The 24284-nt window shown below is 42.8% G+C and overlaps 1 long non-coding RNA gene across 7 annotated transcripts in view; it reads right to left on the reverse strand.

The window, feature by feature from the left end:
* Positions 1 to 24284, reverse strand: part of LOC108409146 (uncharacterized) — a 162402-nt gene that overhangs the window by 18029 nt on the left and 120089 nt on the right. For 5 of the 7 annotated variants that reach the window (XR_012125760.1, XR_012125763.1, XR_012125759.1 and 2 more), the window contains one exon: positions 17016 to 18890. This is a non-coding gene — a long non-coding RNA (uncharacterized lncRNA). Of the gene's footprint in view, positions 1 to 16883; positions 16940 to 17015; positions 18891 to 24284 lie in introns of those variants that run through there. The other 2 variants (XR_012125762.1, XR_012125761.1) reach the window with 2 other exon arrangements.

Here is a 24284-nt window from a genome sequence, read left to right on the forward strand (position 1 = left end):
ATTATTGGTGTTCCTATTCTGTGGACTGTCAACCTGAGAAAATCTCTCTACAGGCATTGTGTTACCTGGTAAACTCAGAGCTGATGCTGTTAAACTGAGGATATTCTTAATTCAGTCAATTTCTATTGAAGTGTGCAAATACTGAAGCCCATAGATTTTCTCAGAGAGTACCTTTTTTTTTTTTTTTGAGAGGGTATCTCTCATATTTATTGATCAAATGGTTGTTAACAACAATAAAATTCTGTATAGGGGACTCGATGCACAATCATCAATCAACCCCAAGCCTAATTCTCAACAGTCTCCAATCTTCTGAAGCATAACGAACAAGTTCTTACATAGTGAATAAGTTCTTACATGGTGAACAGTGCAAGGGCAGTCATATCACAGAAACTTTTGGTTTTGATCACGCATCATGAACTATAAACAATCAAGTCAGATATGATTATTCGTTTGATTTTTATACTTGATTTATATGTGAATCCCACATTTCTCCCTTATTATTATTATTTTTTTTAAATAAAATGCCGAAGTGGTAGGTAGATGCAAGATAAAGGTAGAAAACATAGTTTAGTGCTATAAGAGGGCAAATGTAGGTGATCAGGTGTGTGCCTGTAGACTAAGTATTAATCCAAGCTAGACAAGGGCAACAAAACATCCGCGGATGCAGATTTCTCTCAAAACAGGGGGGGTGAGGTTCTAAGCCTCACCTCAGAGAGTACCTTTTTGCCTGCATTGATAAATATTTTTACAGAATAGAATTTTTCAATTAAGTTTATGATTTTCTTCAGTGTTTGCCAAATTTAGATCCTGAAAAATAGTTTTAAAAATGTGATTAGCCAACTGCATCAGCCGCTGGGGATTGTAGCCAGGGTGGCACCTGTCTTGGGCTCATGTGCCATCATGGCCCCGGGGAGGCCTTAGTGCCTAGTCATCTGTCCACACTGGCATTCACGACATGGCCATTGTCCCACCTGGTTAATGGCATCATGCCTCCATGCTGGTATCTTCTAGGGGGTCACATTCTCAGTGAGTTTTTAGACATACTGTCCCTGATAACCTTTGATGGCATCCCCTTGCAACTGATACAATGATGTCAGGTCTGCCAGTTTTCTCTTAGCTAGTTTCATGCTTTTCTTGGGGTATAGAAAAATGCCGCTCTCCTGCCAACTCCTTTCCCATGTGCGATGCGTTGCAGAAAACCTGCTGGGAGTGCCTGCACGTCATAGAAAACCATCCTATTACCCCCCACACCCCATGCTGGTACTGACCACGAAGCAGGGGAGCAGGCAATACAGAACAGAGGGGTCTGTGCTCATGGCAAGCTGGCAGTGCTGTGGCACGAGCTGGTGCCCTCTGAGCTTCACATGGAATTCTTCTAGCTTGCACTGTATGGAGATAGTCTGGGGAAATCTAGGACAGGAGACCATTTTGTGTTTGGACCAACATGTCGAAACAAGAACACCATGAAGGTGAGAAGGCGGGGAAGCATCTCCTGAGAGAGCAGCCTCATGAGGAGTGCGCACGAATCCGGGGCTATGGCTGTTCAACACCACATCTGTGGCCCGACGACTCTGAGATGATGGTGTTTGGTTAAATATACACGGGAATGATTCCAATATTTATTGAGTTCTTAGTATGTACCAGGCCGTTTTCCAAGCTCTTTACATGTGTTAACCTGCTAATGCTTATAGCAACTGTATAAGAAAATCACTACTCCCATTTTACAGAGAATTTGTCATAGATCACATAACTCTTTCACAGCAGAGCTGGGATTTGAACCCAGGCAGCTGATTTACCTGAACCTGTCAAATCATACCATCTCTTAAAAATGAGACATCTGCATTTTTTGCTCTTTTAAGGATTCATTCATACATTAGTGCAAACTAAAACAAAAAATCCACCTTTCTCTTGACTTTATAAGGTCCTGAGTTATATCTGAACTAATACTGCATTAGATCAGAACCTTGCCTTTTGCACAGAATGTCCTGACTAGCATCCCTTCCACCAATCCCAGCTCCCTCAAATCTTTCTGACGCTGGCTACTCTCAGTGTATTAGTTTGCACAGCCATTAAAACACATACGGGTAAGTCCCTGGCCCAGGGTGGACACTCCCTCGCTGTCTCGGTGGGAACTTGAGGAAGTGGAGCCGGCTAGAGCGAGCAACCACCATACCTTACGCTGGAGCCTCTCTGTGTCAACTGGGGCCATACTCTGCTTTCTCCCCTCCAGCAGGGCAGCTGACACAGCTAGAGAAAATGGGACTACCTGCCCATCTGTTCTCCAGGCTCGGCTGAATCCTCAGTCCTGCCCTTCACTCCTGTCTGGTTCTTCGTTCAGTCAACATCCTCTCTATCCCGTTGCCGTTGTAAACCTTCTCCACGGCCAAGGCTCTAACACACGCCCACTCCTGTCATTATCAGCAGATGGCACTGCTCCCCTGCTCTGCCCGGAAGGCTGGGGCGAGCGTCCCGGAGCCACCGCGGCTCCGCACGGCCCTGCCGCACGCCCTGCTGCCCCTCAACTCCACGCTCAGGTGGAGACCACAACCCACGGCACCCGAGCCTGCAGAAAAGGGATCGGCTTTGATGGCTCACCAGTCTTCAGCCCGTTGCACAGGCTTTCCAAGGACCTCCCAAATATTCCCCGGATTTGTTATTGTCCCATCAAACCTCCTAACGCTGACCTAGGGTATCTTTATCAGCGTTTAGAAATGACTGCGAGTTCCCTCCTGGTCTCCCTGCATCTACTCCCCTTCTCCTTGAAATCTGTCACTCACACCTGACAACCTCTTTGATCACTTTCAGATCCACTGTCTCCTGTGAGACGCTGCCTGACTTCCCTGTTCCTACGTACACAGCAGATTGTAAGCTAAGCTTCTTTTCCCCCTCCGGTACTGTATTGGCGATTGTATCACCAAGATGATGCACCTTAAAGCCTCTCCTGGTTTTCAGCCATTGGAATCAGGGCGGGATGAGAGGGCTGACACCTAGAAACCCCTGCAGCCTCTGCATGGCTGGCTTATCCTAAAGGCTCTCAGTCCTCTGCTTCACACTGAGAGAAAAAGGCAGCAGGAATGAGGAGGAAAGTGTTTTTCCAGTTTCTGGAACTCAGGATCCAGGGACAGTGGAATAGACACGGGGCCTTGGGCTCCTTATCTAAACACTTAGACAGCACGTGCAGGCCGATGAGACACACGTGAGAACATGGCCTATGATAAAAGAAAGTTACCAAACTATTTTCTTCAGCAGGAGCCATGTAATCTTCACATTAATATTGCTTCTGTGGCATTTAAACGTGCCCTGGCACCTGTGGGTTGGGGTGTCTCCATCCCTGAGCTGGTGTGCACACACCCGCATTGCCGCCAGCCTGCCTGGAGAGCTGTGGGAGGGGAGCCCACATACCCCGGGAGCCTTCTCCGCAGCTGGGTGGAGGCACACGCTGGCTGGCTTCAGTCCACTGCCCCCTTCCCAAAGGGCTTAAAACACAAAGAACTGACAGCTCATTACCTCAGAACTTGGAAGAAGTGTTGGAGGTGGCAAGCAAGAGCCTGCCTTCCCCACCAAAGCTGCCTTCCTGACCCTGAATTTGCTGTCATTCATTCACACAAATATTTATTAATGACCTTGGTACAAAGGGTGAGCCTGGGCACCCCGGGACAAAAGGAACATGCTCTCAGATGTCTCACTGCAGGGGTATCACACAGGGAACGTAAAGTGTCCTGACATACACACGTGCTGTGAGGGAGGGACGAGGGAAAGAGAGGACACAGCCGGTGCCCACGACACGTGGAACACAGTGTGGCCAGTGCAGCTTTGCCCTCCCTAGCTGAGCAGGACCCTCACCTCAGATAGACAGACTAAGGAGTAGACACAATGTTCCAGGTGTTTCCATAGTACAGTACCCAGAAGATAACAGGAACTTAGCAAGTATTAGTTTCTTCTGCTTTGACGGAATCTGTGATGAAGATTGTCCCCAAAACAGGTGTGAGGTTTGCAGGCACACCGGGTGCATGGAGACAAGCATTTGAGGCAGAGAAAGATCATGAGAGAACACGGGGGAGAGAAAATGGACTTTGTTAGGAAGAGCGCATGCTCCAGTTGTATGGCTGGGAGGCGAAGAGATGGACCTGGGAAGGCAAGTTGGGGCAGCATCTGGAGAGGCAGGGAGGTGCAGAGGTCAGGCCTGGGCCTTGAGGCCCGACCGTGCAGGCCCTGCTCCTGGCTCCGCTGCACCCACTCCTCATGTGGCCTGAGCAGGCTGACTCTCTGCCCTGTCCGTTCTTACTCAAAGTGGGGTTAATGCACGTGCCATTGCTCTGTTCCTGCTCTGCAGATGGTATGATTTTGTTTTGTGAAGCAAATGGAACTGTGCCTGGCACATAGTAAATGCCAAATAAACACTAACTAGCTCTTAGCAAGCGTGAATACTCAGGCTGAAGTATGCCTGCCTGAAGGCGCACCGCCACTGCAAGCCATTTAGAGGGAATTCGTCTTCCCCTATTAAAATAAGAAGGGACTTCTGGCCTGAGAAGTGGCTCTGCCCCTTAACCTGGTTGACAAAAAGCAGAGGCTTCATAGCCAATGGTGAACAACAGGTGTGGCCTGCTCCCCGAGACTTCCTGTTATTGCAGTGGGCCCCCTCCACCCACGAGGTGCCCTCGTTCTGCCTCAGAAGAGAGACTGCCATCGGCCACCCCAGAACCTCCTGCCAGTAGCGGTCACCACCCTTCTTGCTTGGTGGCGATTGCAGGATCAGTCACCCTATCGTGCTGGAAAGATGATGAAGTGGCTGGACACCAGCCGTAGTAGTTACAGCTCAGGTTTTTGGGAACTAACGCGTCCCCTTTACAAACACGCTACTTAGGTTCAGAGATTAAGATCTGCCTAGACATGTGCCAGCTGCTGACCCCACCTGGCTGAGCTCGAGGCGGCTAGATGGAGCGCCCACCCCAGAGGGATGCTGGCAGGCTTGGGGCCGCTGAGCCTCCTCCCCCAGCCCTTATTTTCAGCTGGCAGGAATATTTGTGAGGTAATATTGTGTCCTTTGGGTTGAGATCATGTATTGCCCCTTGAGTAAGAAGAGACAGATGGTTGGAATTAATACTTTTACTTTCAGAAAACCCATTAGGTGAAAAATTCAATCCATATGGTTTAGAGAAGCCAAACTATATCCAATGCTAAACATGGACCTCTGAAAAGGGAAGAATAGGGGACCCCATGTGTGTGTGTGTGTTTACTGGAATTCTGTGCTGACATGGATGAGGGTGAATTCCACAGCTTTTGCATAGGCAAAAGGTACCAGATTCACTGGAGAAGTTTGGAGATCCCCCTACTCTCCTTATGGTACAAGCTTGAAAGTGGATTTATTAGTGGGGGAAACAAACACTTTTGGACACAGGTGCTGAGCTGACTGAACTTGGTGCTTGCTGATCGGGGGAGTGCTGAGAAGTACCTGCTGCTCAGGACATGGAGTCCGAGGGGGCCCCACCTGCTGTGGGAAGGCAGCCACAGGTCCACATGCCACTATTCCTTGGCAAGTCAGGCTCAGGCACAGCTCCCCGCACCACTGGGAAAGCGGGGCCTCTGTCCCAGCCAGCTTGGTGCTGACAGTCCCGAGTCCTGGGCCATCCCACAGGCTTCCGCACGGAGCCAGCACGCTGCAGAACCACACATCTTGGTGAGGGCGCCAGCGGCTGGCCTGCACTCCCACTCCCACTCCCACAGCAGCAAAGGGGCAGGTCGAGGAGGGGCAGCCAGGGCGGCCACAGCATCCAGACATGCACATAACCACCCACTTGGCACTGGATATTCCAGCTGGTGGTGGGTCACACACACACCCTCAGAAAGCAGTTAGTATTTTATGTTGCTGAGAGGAACTAGGCTCACGTGTAATGGTCACAACATCGGTTAAAACATGCTCCACGGTATCTGGTGCTAATTCTCCTAAGAAACAGCACACTTTTTTAGATTCTGAAGAAAAAGCTGACTTATTCAGTGGAATTCCAGACAGCAGAGCCGATAATACTGGGTAGATTTCACCTCAGTATAAAAGCAAGTGAAAGCACAGAGCAGCCCAGCAATGCAAGGAGGGCCAGGTCCACTAGAGCGGGTCCAGGTCCCTGGAGGTACCGAAGCAGAGGCTGGGGGCCATCTGCAATGGGGCTGCAGGGAGAGTCTGCGCCCTAGGCGATGGTGGACGGCAGTGGAGGAGGGTCGCCCCCGGCCGACGCTTAGCCAGGCCACTGTCGGTCCTTCAGTGACACGAACTCTTACAGTCCTTTAACTTTACTTCACAGAATCCCAGACAGCTAAAGAGTTTTGCTTTTGTTGTTTTGATTCTGCAAAGGACCTTACAGAGACATGGATCAATCCCACCTCATTTTTCCGATGGAGAGACTGTGATGGAACCGTCAGGTGCTTCTAAGGTGACATGGTTGGCAGGAGGTAGAACAAGTGTGAACCGATGCCCCGGAGCGCTGACAGGTTCCTGATGGTCTCCCTCCATCTGTTATCTCCCCAGTACTATTTATCCTACACACACACACACATGCTATATGGACACTCATATTCTATGCACATATATCCTATGCACATACACGTGTCTCCTACACTAAATCACAGCTCTGATTATGTCACTGCTATAGTGAGACAATTTCAAAGGCTCCCTGGGCTCATGAAAAATATATTTAGAATATTTTTATTATGTCATTGAAAATTCAACCTTCTTGATTTTATCTCCAATTCCAACCCCTCAATTCAGTTCTTTTCATACACTAAGATGTTAAGTTAAACATGTATTGGACACAGTGGTTTTGGGAATCATAATTTTTTTTCTCAGACTATTTCTTGCCATATTCCTCCTTTGTGGGATTTGCTAATAATCTGGTTGTTGACCAGCATGTGACAAATGTCAAGATTTTTTTTAATGTGCTATTTTTCAGGAAAAGTAGCACAAGATACCATGGGGCATGTTTTGACCAATGCTGTACTAAGAAGGCATCACATGAGAACCTATAAATGTGGGAAGGAAAAAAACCTAGTCATAGGCCATTTCCAAGAATTTCTTAATAATTTCTCTTTATTTCACCATAAAAATAATCAGAGCTTTTTAAATGTGCCTTTCAGACACCAGTTTCTCAGAAATCACTCTGCAGCTACGTGAGAGAACGTGCCTTCCAGGCACCAGCACTGGCATCTCTAGTGTTTTAAGAGGAAAGATCAAGCCGCCTGAATGCATTTCAAAGCCAAGCAGAAAAGATTCCTCCAGAAACATTTAAGACATCTGTAAATCTGGACTTTAATAGGAGTGACAAAATAAAATGTACTGAATCACAAATTAACCTGAATTCAAAACCACGATAACTTGGACTCAACCATTTTTACAAGCTATCATTTCCATTAAAGACCAACAACCTATACTCTTCAACTTCTGTGTCAACAGCCCAGGTCCTTTTTTGAGAATGCAATGGATCTGTCACTTGCCAGCACGTGTGTGTTAGTTTCTGCTGCCTAAACAACCTACCACCAAACTTAGCAACATAAAATTACATCTATTCAATACCTTAAGCAAACAAGAACACAAAACTGGACTTACTGTAATGCCATAGGCAAGAGCTGTGCCAATCAGATGCAGTGCCTCCAAGCAGGGCAGACTGTTGGTCTCATAGAGGGTTTCAGGGATACATGGAGTTCAAAGACTGGTGGATTTGTAGGGTCATAAGTGAACTGGCATTATCTGTTGAGCCCACTGTTAATCTTAGTGAGACTTTTATTGATTGGTTGGCTCACTCAAAGCTGTGCTGATTTGAATGAATTCATTCCTTATTGATTGACTTCAAGCTCCCCAACTTCAAGCTCTACTACAAAGCCACAGTAATCAAGACAATTTGGTACTGGCACAAGAACAGACCCATAGACCAATGGAATAGAATAGAGAGCCTAGATATAAACCCACACATACATGGCCAATCAATATATGATAAAAGAGCCATGGATATACAATGGAGAAATGACAGCCTCTTCAACAGTTGGTATTGGCAAAACTGGACAGCTACATGCAAGAGAATGAAACTGGATTACCGTCTAATTCCACACACAAAAGTAAACTTGAAATGGATCAAAGACCTGAACGTAAATCATGAAATCATAAAACTCTAAGAAGAAAACATAGGCAACACTCTATTGAATATAAACATGGGCAACTTTTTCATGAACATATTGCCTCAGGCAAGGGAAACAAAAGCAAAAATGAACAAGTGGGACTACGTCAAACTAAAAAGCTTCTGGACAGCAAAGGACACCATCAGCAGAACAAAAAGGCATCCTTCAGTATGGGATACACGCATCTGGAGAGGTTGCCAGTTTTAGTGCTGCGCAGAGTGACAAACATTCACTCTGGAGTCTGAGCTCTCTTGCTACCCGGGCCCCAGGACCCAGCAGATCCCGTGGCACAGGAGTGGCGGTGATGCCACCGAACCCCAGTGGGGCAGTGTCAGTGCGGAGTCCCTCAGAGCAGCAGACTGCTCTCTGCTCAAGAGGCAGTGTCGGGCATGCTACCAGGAACAGTGAGTCCCCGGCCGCGGGCCACAGGTGCTCCACACGAGCTCTCCCGTCATGACCCGGGCATTGTCAGGTTCATAAGGTCATACATTTGGACAGGCACAGAAGTGATCAGTTGTTTGATGGGAGAGTACATTGGGATCAGGCCCAAGATATTTATGCTTCTGGTCTCTGATGGGTTAGAGGCCCTGGTTCCTAGAGAAGATAATAATGAGACCCCTCAGCCAGAGAGCATGGCAGGCCAGTAGGAGGAAAAAGCAAGTTAATATACTAGTAAGAATAATCAACTCATTATGAGAGACGAAGATTGCTGTTTCTGCATCTGTTGTATTTCAATAAAAATTTACTTTAAAAATTATCTTAATAAGCATTAGGTTTATTAAGGTTAGAAGCAAAAGGTTAAAAAATGCAATTTTTTTAAAGATACCATTTACAAGTATAAGTTTCCTAGGAATGTATCTACCCAAAACATCAAAGCCTTTCTGGAGAAAATCATAAATTTGTATTAAGAAATCTCAAAAAAGATGGAAAAATGGAGAAAAACAATAGTTTCATGAATAAGACTAAATATCATAAAGATGTTGCTTTTTCCAGTGTAATATACAGCTAGTGCATAATTCTAAGTAAAAGCCTAAATTTGCTGGGGGCAGGTGGAGGGCTTGAAAAGATGATTCTAAAACTTAAATGGAGGATCAAAATGCCAGAAATGGCCAAGTCAGCTTTGAAGACCAAAGTGGGAGGGGCTTTCCATAGCAGTTATTGGACTTCGGCCAAAGCCGCAGTGATCGGGAGACCTGCTGTGGGTCCAGGCTAACAGGCCAAACGGCCGTGCCTGTGCCACGCCTCTGCACCGTACCAGAAGATGGATCACGAGCGTGTCAAATCAAAATAAGAGGTTCGAGGTACATGTGCACAAAATGCTCTAATTCCTTGCTTTCATCAAAATTTTCAATTGGCTAACCAGCTGCATCAATAATCTCAAGCAAGAGGGCTTCTGCCATACCTGTCATCTGGCCTATAAATGCCAATTGAAAACAATCTTTGCAGAACCCATTTATTGACTGCCTCCTGCATGCTAGGATTTGTAGAAGGTACAGATAAAAAGGAACTTTGGGTATGGTCTTTAATTCAAGGAGCTCATGTGCCCAGATACCATCTTAAATCCCACCTAGACTGATGGCCTCAGGAGAATGAGGCACAGAAGCTGCAAAGGGCAGGTAGGCCCACTCTTTAAATAAAGAGTTTCCCCATTGCAAGGAAAAGCATTGTGCCCCTTTAGGAAGGATCCTTCCAAGTGCCCAGGCTTCCATTTTCCTCACTCAGACACCTTTCAGCACAGATGACTCCAAAATCCTGATGCCCTGCTTTCCACTCTGATGCCAGCATCCTTCCTGAACGGCTGCCCCGGACCGGTGCTCCCCAGCTGTCAAAGGATCATCCTGCATGTTCCGCCATCTTCCGCTCCAAGGTACCAGGTCCCTAGGGAACCTTCCTTCAACAACATCCCCCAAAGAACCAAAAGCACCTCAAAATTGTGAAAGGGAGGGTTGGGGAGGAGGCAGCCTGCAAATACAATGTGATTGAAATGAAAACACTGCCCACTACTGATCAGCTGGCTAAAGTGATCCTCCATTTAAGTTTTAGAGTCATTTGGATTAGTGTCACTGACATCCTCTGAGCAAAACTGCTTTCCATTAAGCAGAGGGTGACAGAGTGAAACGAGACACCTGGTCCGTGATTTCAATCCCTTCCACCCCAACTCTCCCAGTCCCCATTCCTCAGCAGACGTGCACAAACACGTTGCTTGACAGTCAGTGTAAATGCTGCCGGGCTTCTGGATTACGCTGTAATTGTAGCTAAAACAAAAATGAAAAGGTAATTGATGCCTGTGTATTATATGTTTATAAGATATGTATGAATAAAATGTATAACATAATAGTACAAGGGATGGGAGAAGGAAACTAAGAATTAATAGTTGTAAGGTTCTTATATTACATGTGAAGATGTATAATATAATTTGAGGGTAAACTATGATAAGTTCAAAATGCATACTGTAAACTCTAGAGCCACCATAAAGAAGGAAAATAAAGCTAGTAAAACAATCGTGGAGATAAACCCAAAACGTGCTCAATTAGTCCAAAAAAAAAAAAGCAAAAATGAAATGACCTAGGATTCCAATTCAGTAGGTAAAATACCATGTGCACAAAAATATATCTAAAGAGAAAAATTAAAAATTAACGAATTCAGAGAAATGAAATTCACCAGAGCTTTCATGATATTTGGATATTACTTCCTGTGGCTAAAAGCCATGTACCTCTCCTAACCCTTTTTAAATCCTTTTTAACTTCAAGCTGTTTCTTCCACACTGTCCCATCTGTGTGTGGAACACACGTGTGTACCTGGTCCATGCCTACCTTCTGTTTTTATATTTAATTATTATAAGAATGCTAATAGATCAGTTACTCATCAAACTAAACTGGATGTGTCAATTAAAATAGATATTGACCAATATTCTTATACTTCACAATTCTGTGACTCTTTTGATGGGCGCTTACTTGCAAGCCTGTTGAAATCCAAAGAGTTAAACAATAATATCAGAAAGAGTGTTTCCATAGCACATTGACATTTGAGAAATACACTTAAGGAATTCTGATTGTTGTACTAAGTTGACACTTTATGAAAAGATTAAGAAAGTTCTAACACCAAAACATGCAGAAAAGGTGTCAACAGCTAAGAAAAAATCCTGCAGGCTACAAAGGATTATTATATTAAGAAATGCTGACTTCTCATAAACTGCTGCTGTGCAAATTGATACAATCACTTTGTACAACTGCTGGCATTATATATTAAAGGTTAAAACACACAGCATATATACTCCTGCACATATACCTGGATATATATCTGGATGTGCACACACAACACCTGATACATACCCGGATGTGCATACACATCTCCTACATGTATACCTGGGTGGGCATGCACATCTGCTACATATATACCTGAGTGTGCACACACAACTCCTGATATATACCTCAGTGTGCATGCACATCTCCTGACACATACATGGGTGTGCATGCATACCTCCGACATATATACCTGGGTGTGCATGCACATGTGTACCAAGAGAGGTGCACAACAGCACTTAACATAGTATTACTTGTGGTGGAATGAAATGGAAACAACTCAGTTGTCCCTAAACTGGAGAATAAATAGATAAAATGAGCATTTCCATATAACAAATCTTACAGAGCAGTAAAAATGAACAGACCACCCTACATACAACAAGGATGTATGTCGGTAAAGGAAGTTAGGAGTGAGGAAATACATGTTGAATGACTCTGCTTATATAAATACCATGAAGAGGCAAAATGTACCTGTTATGACAAACTAATGGTGTCAGCGGAGGAGGAAAGACAGTGTCTGGGAGGAAGCGTCAGGGGCTTCCTGGAGGCACAGTCATGGTCTTTCTTGACTAGCTGGGAACTGAATGGATGTTCACTCTGAGATAGTTCATTCAGCTGCATATTTATGTAATATGCATGGTTTCTTCAATAAAAAGTTTTAAAAGCAGTAATGACACAGCACCTGTACTTTTCATGTGTAGAGGAGGCGATAGATGAAAAACACTGACAACTCTGAGTTAAAAAGTGGTTCAGAAGTGTTGGACTCTGCGCAGTTTTAGGTATATCTTAAACAATTCATTTTGCTGGTATGTTCCTTTTTTTATAAGCACAAAAAGGATATATGATAAAATTATCTACTTAAATACTGCTTAAAGAGCCTTTAAAATAAGCGTCAGTTCAAACGTCTAAGTGAGAAGAAGGCGCAGAGGCATAATTCGGCATTGTTTCCTTAGTTGTACATGAAATGATGGTGCATTTTACAATCGATGGTTTCTTAGACTAGATGAAATAGACATGGAGGTGATTGTTTTTCCAGTAAGAAGTGTTTGAATGCACTGAGATGAGGGAGTTGGGCGACAGCATAAAGCCATGTCTAAGCAGTGGCGCGTATGTGTGGACTTGAGTCGGTGGCAGCCTAGATGGTAGAAGCCCGGCAAGTCTTCCCTTGTGGGGCGGTTAAGCAAAGTGATGATAAAATCCAAGCAAAAAGAAATGCAATTTAGAAGATGGACTGAATGAGAGCTGCATATCTGCTGTGTGTTTTTTAGTTCAAGCTAGCCTCGGTGAATCACCTCGAGTCTACTGATGTGGGCTAATTCCAAGTACTCGTTATGAGAATTAACCAAATACCTGCAGATTCCTAACTTCCGATTGTTTCTCAGTTACCTGTGCACCTGTGTTGCCTCCCCTAGACCCTCAGTCCCTGCGGGCAGGGACAGGCATTAATCCTGTACACCCTCGGGCACCCATCAGGGCTGAAAGCACAGGAGGTGGTCGGTAGGCACCCCAAGGAGACTCTCTGCTCTGAGCCTCTGTAGGTGCCCTCCAAGCAGCTTCGCCAAAGACATCAGAAGAAGCCTAAAGAGCTCCTAATTGTAATTCACCTTCATTGATCCTACCTTCATTGTAGCACCTCCAGTCGTACAAAATCCCCACCACCACACAAGTATTCGTGGACATCACCAGTAGATGGCTCAGCTAAGCTCAGTAACAATCCCTCTGCTGACTGCTACTGCCCCTGCCCTCTCAGAGAGGGGACCCTGTGTGTCAGAGTACCTCCTGGAAAGGGGAAGACCATCTCTCTGTCTCCTGTGGGATCATATTCTGTTAAAGAACTACTCAGGCTGGGGTGCCAGTGCACTCCTGTCTTAGAATTTAGGGAAATAGCCCTTACAATCTTCACTCAGTCCGCTTCTCAAAATACTATCTGTGGGCCCATCCTCCGGGGGGTAGGCTTAGAAACAATCCCCAAAACGCACTCACTGATACCATTTCCGCTCCTTATGGACTTGATAAGGTCCCTAGAAAAGAAGTCTCTTTAGAACTTTTAACAAAGACTTTCTTTGGCATCATCAAGCTGTCACCTAAATTAATTGAACCGATAGCCTTTAAATGCACAGCTGGATGAGGCAACTTGATTTTAAATTAGGAATTTCAGTTTAGGTGTTTTGTTTGAAATATAAAAATGACTGCCTTTTGTGTCTGTACATTTCAAGGGCTGGCATGTTACCTGTGCTGGGACGGCCCAGCCTACGAATGCCTGGCTCCTCAAGCAGAGTCAGAACTGGCCCGACTGCAGAAGCTCAGGACGCTGCTCCTGACACTGGGGGCTTCAGCGCGTAGCCGCCACTGCTGTAACTTGCTCAGCCCCTGAGGCGGCAACATTGTCCAAATGCCCACATTTGCTTACGCCCTCCAAAGTCTGTGCTTTCTGGATTAAAAGCCCATTCATCTGGACCTGCACCTAGTTCTCTTCCTAAACCAAAAAGTTAGCCCTTCCTCAGAGTAACGCATCATTCCAGGATCTTTCTTCGCTGCCTAACCTCCCCCACGTGCCTGGGCATGAGTGGAGTTCAGGGTGGGCACGGTTTGTAGCAAAGCTGTGATCCTCTCCTCCATGAGTTAAGGCATGATGGAAGGGCGTGAACTAGTTACTTCAACTAGTTGATTCCCTATCAACAATTAAATCTCAAAAATGCCCTTAATAAAGCATTTTGCATTAGAAATGCATTAGGAAGTTAAAGGCATTACATGCCAGAGAAATATTATAAGTAGCACAGTTTATCTGATAATCTAAGGATTATTCTATAATAATACAGGTTCTGTCTCTTTGTTTGGCAACGGATATTTTCCAGGTAAAACAATCGATATCTCCGGTGGGCAGTATCTCATAACAGAGACTTGCAATGAGTAAAACAGTATTGTTTGTGTGGTTTTGAAATTGCTTATCCTTAAAAGCACATTGACATTGTGAGTTAAATATGGTTTTTGAATTGAGGCTTAGATGACTTAGATTAGTGTAGACTCTGTATTGAAATAATGAACAGCTCGAGGAGGAGGATGACTGAAGCGGGGCTCAGGCTGTGTGAACGGAACCGCATGCAGCACCTTTATATTTATATTGTTTAGGGCTCTTCAGTGGTAGCTGATGATGGGTTTCAGTGGCTTAGAGTATTACAGAAAATCATACAATATACCAATGGTTAAGTAAGGTAAGTATACAAGGAGGGCCGTTCTGAAATTTTTCCCTAAGAGACTACAATTTTTTATATTAAATTGTTTTCAAGTTGGAGTTTCTAAGCCCCAAAGCCAAATGAGTTGACCCTCTACCTCCCTCTACTGGAAGCTACTGGTACTCAGTGGTCTAAAAAATGATAAAAGATCCCCTTTGCTGAGGTGTCACCAATTATTTTGAGGATCCCAACAGTCTCCTTCTACAGTTGGCCAGTGCTTGTTAGTTGATTTCATTTCTTCATGAACTCCAGAGAAGCACTGAACAGTGATAAGGCATTGACCTGTAATTCTTACTAAGACAACCTACTGAAGAAAAAGATAAGAATTTTTAACTCTGATTCTATGAGCAGACAGTAATTCCCTCACTGTTTTCAGTTTCTGTGTTTCTGCACTTGCCCAGCGAGATGCCACATAATGATTCATCCACTTTGACAGACTTCGCCAGCGGAGGTGGCTTGGCTGTCTGGAGTATCTAAGGGTGCCATTTCCCTTCTCCCTGCTCCCTCTGCGCCCACCTCTCTATCCTGCCCTCATCCCCTCCCCACCCCTGCAGCCCCTAAGAGCCGTATCTATACACCTTTCCAGCCAGTGACCCTCACTCTTCTAAATCAAGTCAAGAGAACAATTTAACAACATTTTAACTAAACGCATTAGAGAAAAACTTGGCACCAAACCATAAACGAGGTGGCTTTGCTTTGCTGACTGTAACCTTTGAGCATTTTGGTTAATCCTGTGAAAATGTTATGCACAGAAAAGGAGATCCAGGACTTAGACCTTCATTGTTGTCAGTGTCCCCTCTTCAAGCAAGCCGCTTTTAATTGCCCATGGCCTGCAATCGCCACACTAGACCTTTGGGTAAAGACTGACACAGAGTCTTGTTAAGCTCATCAGCTCCTCTTTTAGGGCACCTTTGGCATTTTCTTAACCTTGCTGCACACAGCCAGCCTCCTCTGCTTCAGACGAGTCCAGGTGTGAGCACAGGCACAGGACGTGTGGATGCAAAGGCCTCCACACCACACTGCTCCTTAAACCAGCATAGCCAGCAGGGTGCTATTCAAGAACATTCCCCTTCCAATCCCCTCTCAGATCACTGCCAACTGTGTCAGCTTGGCATAGCCGCACTGTGCAGGGCCTCTTTAGTTCCAAAAGATTTTTTTTCAAAGATTAGGTTATATGATATAGCATTAAATTAATAAGATTAATCTTCCTAGGTGGCTTATTGGAATTAGCACTATTACTTCATAGTCACATATTTTTTAATGTTCTCAAATTATTTACTCTTAATGCTTTGCATGAGCGGGCTGATTCAGAGACATTAGACTATTCCCTATAAAAACATCATTGGGATTCTGGAAAAAAGCTATGAATGCTACATTGCTATTTAAAATGTCACAGAAAAGGGTAATAAATAGTTTAATGCCAAGATTCAGCTTAAAGCAACTCTGGAAATGTCAGGACTTTGTAACTATTACTTGGCTCCAGTTAGAAAGACATTAATTTCTAACTATTCCTCTTCGAGGCTAGAATAAAAAATTTAAATTTTAAAAACAATTGAGACCTTAGATTCTTTGAAGATATAGTTTCTTACACTCATACCCAAAATACAGGCCTAGAGCATTGTGAAGACTTTGGGTAAAAAAATGGGGTTCCTTCTGGGCACCACTGCCATATCCCAGTGGTTGCTACACAGGAATAAGCAGTTAAAGGTCACCTATTACTGTGAAGAACTGCCCCTAAATTCTGATTCACCTGACTGGAACGCATTTTCATATTATAGTCAGAATTGCCTCTCTAAGAGACAAATTTTCTTATCAGTACCTCTTTAATTCATTCTGTGGCAACTTCTTGTCCTCATGAAAACTTACCTTGTTCACCTAAAGTTTTCCAGTGCCTTGTTATGAGATGCAAATCAAAGCCACAGTGGGACCCTACCACACACCGGTCAGAGTAGCCAGTACCAAAAGGATAAGAAATGACAGGCGCTCCCTTTTGGGAGCCCCCCACACTCTTGGTGGGAATGTAAACTGGTGCAGCCACTGTGGAAAACAGTATGGATGGTCCTCAAAAAATTAAAAATCGAAATACCATACAACCCAGTAATTCCACTTCTGGGAATTTACCTACAGAAACAAAATCACTAATTCAAAAAAGTATATGCACTTCTATGTTGACTGCAGCATTACTTACCGTAGCCAAGATATGGAAGCAACCAAAGTGTCCATCTTCCCATCCATCCAAACAACCTACGGAGAGATAAGTGGATCAAGAAGATGTGTACATACTTAAAATGGAATGTTACTCAGCCATAAAAGGAATGAAATCTTGCCATTTGTGACAACATGGATGGACCTAGAGAGTTTTATGCTAAGTGAAATAAGTCAGGGGAAGACAAATGGCATATGATTTCAGTTTCTACACGGACTCTAAAAAATAAAAAGAACCAACAAAACAGAAATAGACCCATAAACACAGAGAACAAACTGGTGGTTGCCATGTGGGAGGGGGGCAAGTGAAATAGGTGAAGGGGACGAAGAGGTACAAACTTCTAACAGTATGATTAATAAGTCTCAAAGTGGAAACAGCACAGGGAATGTAATCAGTGATATTGTAACTACTTTGTATAGTGACAGTTGGTAACTACACTTGTCATGGTGAGCATTTCATAATATGCGTAATTATCAAATCACTATGTTGTGCACCTGAAACCAATATAATATTGTGTATCAGCTTTATTTAATAAAAAATATAAACACATAATAAATCTTGTTCTTAACATACAACTGAATATTATACAGTAATAAATCTGAAAAACTACAGCTCTATGCACCAACACACTTGAATTTCACAAATACAATGTTAGGCAAAGGACTTTCGACATAAAGAATATATATTATATGCCTCACTGATAAGTACATATGTAGTTTCAAAAACAAGCAAATTATTCTATGGTGCTGATAATGTGAATTGTGGTTAGCTTTGGGGAGAGTGGTTGCCTTTCAGTGGCCAAGTGCTGTGCCTGCTTGGGAAGGCTCTTGAGACGCTGGTGACACTCTGTCTTGACCTGGGTGGTTACGTGGGTCTGTTCAATTTGCTTAATCTCATCAACCAATACAGTTTAATTTATGTACTTCTCAAAATGTGTATTTCAATTAAATAGTTTCAAGAATGTGATCAAGAACAGAGAACCTTTTAATGAAAAGCATCAAAGTAACTAGTAATATAAATGGCTAACACTTACTGGGTAATTGTTACATGCACAATATTAGGCTAAGCACCTTGGAACATATTACCTCACAACAGACCTATGAGGTACCTGCTCGGTACCTGCTTGTTAGCCCTATTCTGTAAGTGAGAAAAATGGTTCTTGGAATAGTTAAGAGACAGCTAGAGGTCACACAACTCAAACACTGTTTTACACTGTTTCAAAGAACTCCCTCAAGGCACAAACAAGTTTATATTTATTATATGCTATGTAAATTGTTACAGAATAATGGTTTCCGAAATTATGGGTCTCACAAGCCATGGAAGCTGAGGGAAAAAAATTGGAGAGAACAACATGGATTCAGTTTTTAACTTTTTCTAGGAAAAACATTCTTTTTCATTACCATTTATCATCACAACCATTTTGTAAAATAAGAAAAATTCTAAAATTGAGAACATAAGAGGTATATAATCCAGAAGTAAAACTATGCTTTAAATTAAATCAAATCAGGTTTCAAATCACATTTTCCTTATTTTTCCCATTATACCGGGGACTCATAAAAATTTTTCTACTTGTCAGCATTTGAAATACAGTATCATTTATGGGAGTTGGGGTGAGGGAATGCCCCAATACATTTCATGATGATAGTATAACCTTAATACTCTAACCTGAAACATAAACTAAGCTAGTATAACCAATGGATGCAGATAGAAAAGTTATAAATGAACAAATAAGCAAGTAGAATCCAGACCTACATTAAAATAATAATAAACATTATTTCAAAAATTTCAGGTTTATTTCAGGAACATAAAATAGAAAAGCAATCAATATAATTAGCCAATAATATGTTTGCATCAGCCAGTCATCGCTGCAACAATGCTGCAAAATCTCAGCAACGCACAGCATACGTATTGGCTGGAGGCTGCGTGATGGAGGCTGGCTTCAGCTGGGGAGGCTCCACCCCACGTATCTCTCTTCTTTGGACCTGTGGACTAGGAAAGGCATATTCTCCTGAGAAAATGGAAACATTCAAAGCCGCCTAAGGCATAGATTCAGAACTGTCACACTGTCTTTTCTGCCCCATTCTATTAATCAAAACAAGTCACATGACTGAATCCAAAGTCAAGGGATAGAGAAACAATATTCTTCTCTTTCGTGTGAGGAACTGTAAATTCTTATGAGGGGGATGAAGAATTGATGCAAACTACCACAAAGTCAAAGGAGAAAAACAATCATCTCAATAAATACAAAATAAATTTGAAAGGAAAAATTCCATCTGTTTGCAAATTAATTAAAGATTTTTTTTCATCATGACAAAGAATGTCTTGATTTTAGTCATTATTATACTCAGTTCTAAAACACTAAATCATTATGTTTTTATTAAAGTCAAAAGCTATAACAAAGACAGGCTATCACTCAACACCAAAAATCCTAGCCAACTCACAAGTAAAAGAGAAACCCACATTCCTTTTTTGACTCTGGGGTTGGATGTATTCCAGAATTTAGGAGTTTTCACATTTTAGAAAAGTTAATTTGCTATATATCATGTAATTACAGAAACTGATGCAGATCTATATGATCAACAATATATATTTCCACATTAAAATGTCTGAATATTAATGCAAAATGAAAACATAAAGATAATAAACAGCCTCACATTCAAGTCAGGCTTTAATGCCAAATTTACACACTTTCCATTTTCAAACTGACTTGCAGATAAGAGATTGTGAACTATGATTAAAGGAGAAACCAAATTATGATTATCAATAAATTGTCTGTCTAGAAAAACTTAGAGAATAAGCTAGAATATTGTAACAGGAATTTATAAATGTGATCACCTATTAAAGAAATAAAGATAGAAAAGATGGCTAATAGAAACAAGAACTTATGTAGCAATTAGCTTAACAGAAGTTTGTAGTTCTTTTTTTGAAGCAAACCTCAAAATTTTACCAAAGAACATGAAATAAACTAAAAATAATTTTAAATAAATACAACTTAATAGTAAAATATTGTATTGTAGGGTTGTCAAATCTCCCAGATTAAAATTATTACATTGTATATTTTTAATGATATTCTAGTCAATTTCCAAAGTTTTCTGAAATTTGATAAAAATAATTACAAATTTTATCTGGAAAATAAACAAGAACAAATTTTTTAAAAGAATAATGGAGGGACTCCCATTATCATATAACATTAGTCCACTAGAATATATACTACAAAAATATAGTAATAAAGACAATTGTAATGATGTAGAACTAAAACAATAGGAATATATATTCCTTTGAAGTTCATAACAGAGTCACTTTTAAAATGCTCAAAAATCCATTACAAATGTAATGGATAAACTTGAAGATTGCTTTTATTTTGTGACTTTTACCAAGAATATTTCTCTTTGTAGACCTAAGTTATTGATTACAAACTGTTAGTTCCTTCATCCTATATTTTTTTCTCTTTAACTTAGTTCAAGTACTATCACCATTCACCAAATCTCCTTTTTATTCTTCATGCTGTGAAATTTTCGATTTTCTAGTATTTTTAGAAAATATTTGAGCAGAAAAATGAATCCAAACTTGCATAATTCTGTCATACTTTCATTCTAGACATGTATATCTAAAAGCGTTGCTGATAATAATAAAGCATACAGAAAAGACAGAATCTCCTTATGTAAGATTGGTTTCATCATCTAGTTTCTTCCAGAATAAGAAATAAATGTTTGGGGAATGTCTATTCCAGATTTGGGGAAAATCAACTGCACCTAAGGTCAGCGTCATTTGCTCACCTGGGGCCTCGGCAATTGTTACTTTCGTCACTGGTTGGGCCCCAGGTACAGGTGAGACCTGCTGCCCCCTCTCATTCTGCCTTCAAGGGCTTCTCTCCTGCTATGAAGTCACTACGTAGCTGCCAGAAGACCGTCGTCATTTTGTACCGCAGACTGGGGAAGCCCCACTCCTATCCTTGCTCCAAACAGCTGAAAAACTAGAGGAGTCTCACCCTGGGAAGGGACGCTGGCAAGACTTTTAAGAATTTCACATCTCCTTTGAGATCCCAAGTTCTCTGCACTCAATACTCTGCTACAAGCAGGGTTACAGAGCTGCGGCTGATCTTCCACGAACAGCGCCTCCCGGGCCCCGATGTGCTGTCCGCTCACCTCCAAGCTGTCCAACATTTCCCACAACTTTAGAGACTAGGCATACACAAGTTTCCATCTGTGCCACAAATACTATCTGTATAAGGAAAATAAGGGACATCATGCAAAAGAAAGAAAAATTTGTCAGTGAATAAAACGATTTTAAGTAGGGTCTGTTTGTGTTGAAATTAGAATTCAAAATACTCTGATAATTTTGATCATGGACTTATCTAATGAAAGAAAGAAACTGAATAAAGATCAACCGTGCCAAGCAGGAATAAAAACTGTACAGTTCAGGCCTAGGAAGACGTGTTTCTTCGGCAGTACGGTGAGTACGGTGAGTGAAACGGACAGCTGGGGGTGAGTCAGCAAGGACCTCAGCACGGGCACAGCTCAGCGGCAGACGGTGGTCCGACGCCACCAGGAAACGGTCTCAGGCTCTGAATGTCCCTCGTTAAATCGGACAAAGACCAACTCAAATCTGTGCAGAAGAAATTAAAACAGGATGGGGGCCTGACCTCAAACTGATCACATGAGAAAAAAAACCAAGTAAATCAGCCATGTAGTGTAGAAGTCAGTGGCAGGCTCATTCCACATGCTTCAGGGGCTGAAGGGGAGCTGGTGACGCCTCCGTGAAAGGAAGAACTTCATGATTTTCAAGTAGCCAGGGAAACGTTGCCTGAGGAGTTTGATGCCACCAGAGGGACACGAGCACAGCCAGGGGTTGAAAACCGCAGGACGGTTTGCAGAAAGAGACAGGGGGTTCTGATTGAATGACCCTTAGGACCTCTCCCAACCTGAATTCTGTGATTCTTTTACTCTAAAGCAAGTATTTTAAAGCAGCAGGGCATGATGGCACGCTTCATATGTTAACTTCATATGTTAACATATTAAAGATTCCCCATTAATCACGGCAGAGGTGGTGGTGATGGCCAGAAGCTAGTGGGCAGTGCCACCAGGCAGAGGACACATGTCGGCTCTGTTCCCGCTGACTGAACACATGTGGATTAATTCCGAACCTCCGGGAGGCTCAGCTTCCTGTAAAATGGTGGTGACGGCATGCACCTTGCAGGGGTCTAGCCTCAAAGAGATTCTCAGTCCACACCAGCTATTTTTGTTGCTGTTACCGTAGAGAATGTCTGAGAAGCAATACTCCAGTCACAACGCCATAGTACTGAACTCAGCACAACTTGGTAAACTTTACTGCAGAAGAGAGAGAAAAACATTGCCCGAGTCAAGGAAGAGGTGAAGAAAACAACATTCTCAGCTTTAGGAGCTACATCAGATGCCTTTCTGTACAAATGTAGAATCTGTCTCATTTTTCTGCCTTTCAGCATGACTTAAAACGCTATTAAACCCCATGGAGAAGCATGTGAATCAACAATCTCTGGCTGGAAACACACACAGCAGGACCGGGGACGTGTGGAAACAGAAAGGGTGGGGAGCGAGGGGCTGAGGACACAGTCCTGGGGCGGCTTCTCTTTCCGCTCCTTTGAATCCCAAGTAAGGGGCGCCTGCTTTCTCAGCAGGGGACGCATTGTTTTATTTTCCCTAGATAGTATTTTTTTAAATCATGAAGTTCCTGGGGAAGAAATGTTTAAAACAATCTAACTGCTGCTATTTGTCCTTCAGAGATAGAGAAGGAAAAGAAAAGGTGTGCCCATATTCTTATTACTTTGTGTTTACCAAACTGGTTGAAAGGCTCAATTTTGGCAATACTGTAAATACAGAGATTTTCTAAAACTTTCCCAGATCTGTCATTTAGGTTCAACTGCAAGTATATAGAGCTGCATGAGACAGTGGGCAGAGTCATGGGCTTTACCTTAAGGAGACCTAGATTCTGTTCTGAGCTGTATTTGAAAAGGATGATTGACCTTTTCAAATACACATAAATCATGTCACTCTTCTACCCAAAACCCTTCCAAACCTAAAAGCCCAGAGCTGGTACCACACCTGCCAGGTTCCATGGGAGATGTCATCTGCCCCTCTGCTGTCCCACACTGCTCCCTCCATCTACCCTGTCTGCCCACACTGGCCTTTGGCACGAGCCCGTCTGCAGGCCCCTGCACTTGCTGCCCTCCCTGCCTGGACCTATGTCCCAGAGAGCCACATGGTTCAATCCCTCGCCTCCCTCAGGCCTTGGCTCAGATTCACCCCCGCTGAGCATTCCACCTGCAAGAGCCTCTCCTTCATCTCCCCTCATCCCTTACCTTGCTCAGTTATGTTTTTTTTTTTTTTTTTTTTTTTTTTTTTTTTTTTTTTTTTTTTTTGAGAGGGCATATCTCATATTTATTGATCAAATGGTTGTTAACAACAATAAAATTCAGTATAGGGGGGTCAATGCTCAATGTACAATCATTAATCCATCTCAAGCCTAATTCTCGTCAGTCTCCAATCTTCTGAAGCATAACGAACAAGTTCTTACATGGTGAACGAATTCTTACAGAGTGAATAAATTCTTACATGGTGAACAGTACAAGGGCAGTCATCACAGAAACTTTCGGTTTTGATCATGCAATATGACCTATAAACCATCAGGTCAAATATGAATATTCATTTGATTTTTGTACTTGATTTATATGTTGATCCCACATTTCTCCTATTATTATTATTATTTTTATTTTTAATAAAATGCTGAAGTGGTAGGTAGATGCAAGATAAAGGTAGAAAACATAGTTTAGTGCTGTAAGAAGGCAAATGTAGATGATCAGATGATCAGGTGTGTGCCTATGGACTAAGTATTAATCCAGGCTAGACAAGGGCAGCAAGACATCCACGGATGCAGAAGATTTCTCTCAAAGCAGGAGGGGTGAGGTTCTGAGCCTCACCTCTGTTGATCCCCAAATTCTCACCTGATGGCCCCCCTGCGACTGTGCCTGTCTTAGGTTGTTCCTCCCTTGAGGAATCTTACCCGTCTCTGGCTAACCAGTCATCTTCCGGGGCCATACAGGGAAATGTAAAGTTGGTAAGTGAGAGAGAAGCCATATTGTTTGCAAAGGTTAGCTTTTTACTTCTTTGCAGATTTATGCCCTGTGGCTTCTATGCCCAGCACTTGTCTCGAGGTATCTTTACCACCTGGAGGAATTATGATACTCGGTAAATTCGATATGAGGCACGAATTCTATTTAAAGTTTGTAATTAGGAAGGAAGAAGAAAAGCTATAGATGTAGCATATGAAGGAAACTTGGGAGGATTGATTATTTCTTTGACATATCTTCTTGTATAGTACCTTAAGTATGTATAGGTTTTAAACTACTAA

Source organism: Manis javanica, chromosome 15, assembly GCF_040802235.1.
Source record: "Manis javanica isolate MJ-LG chromosome 15, MJ_LKY, whole genome shotgun sequence".
NCBI classification, from domain to species: domain Eukaryota; kingdom Metazoa; phylum Chordata; class Mammalia; order Pholidota; family Manidae; genus Manis; species Manis javanica.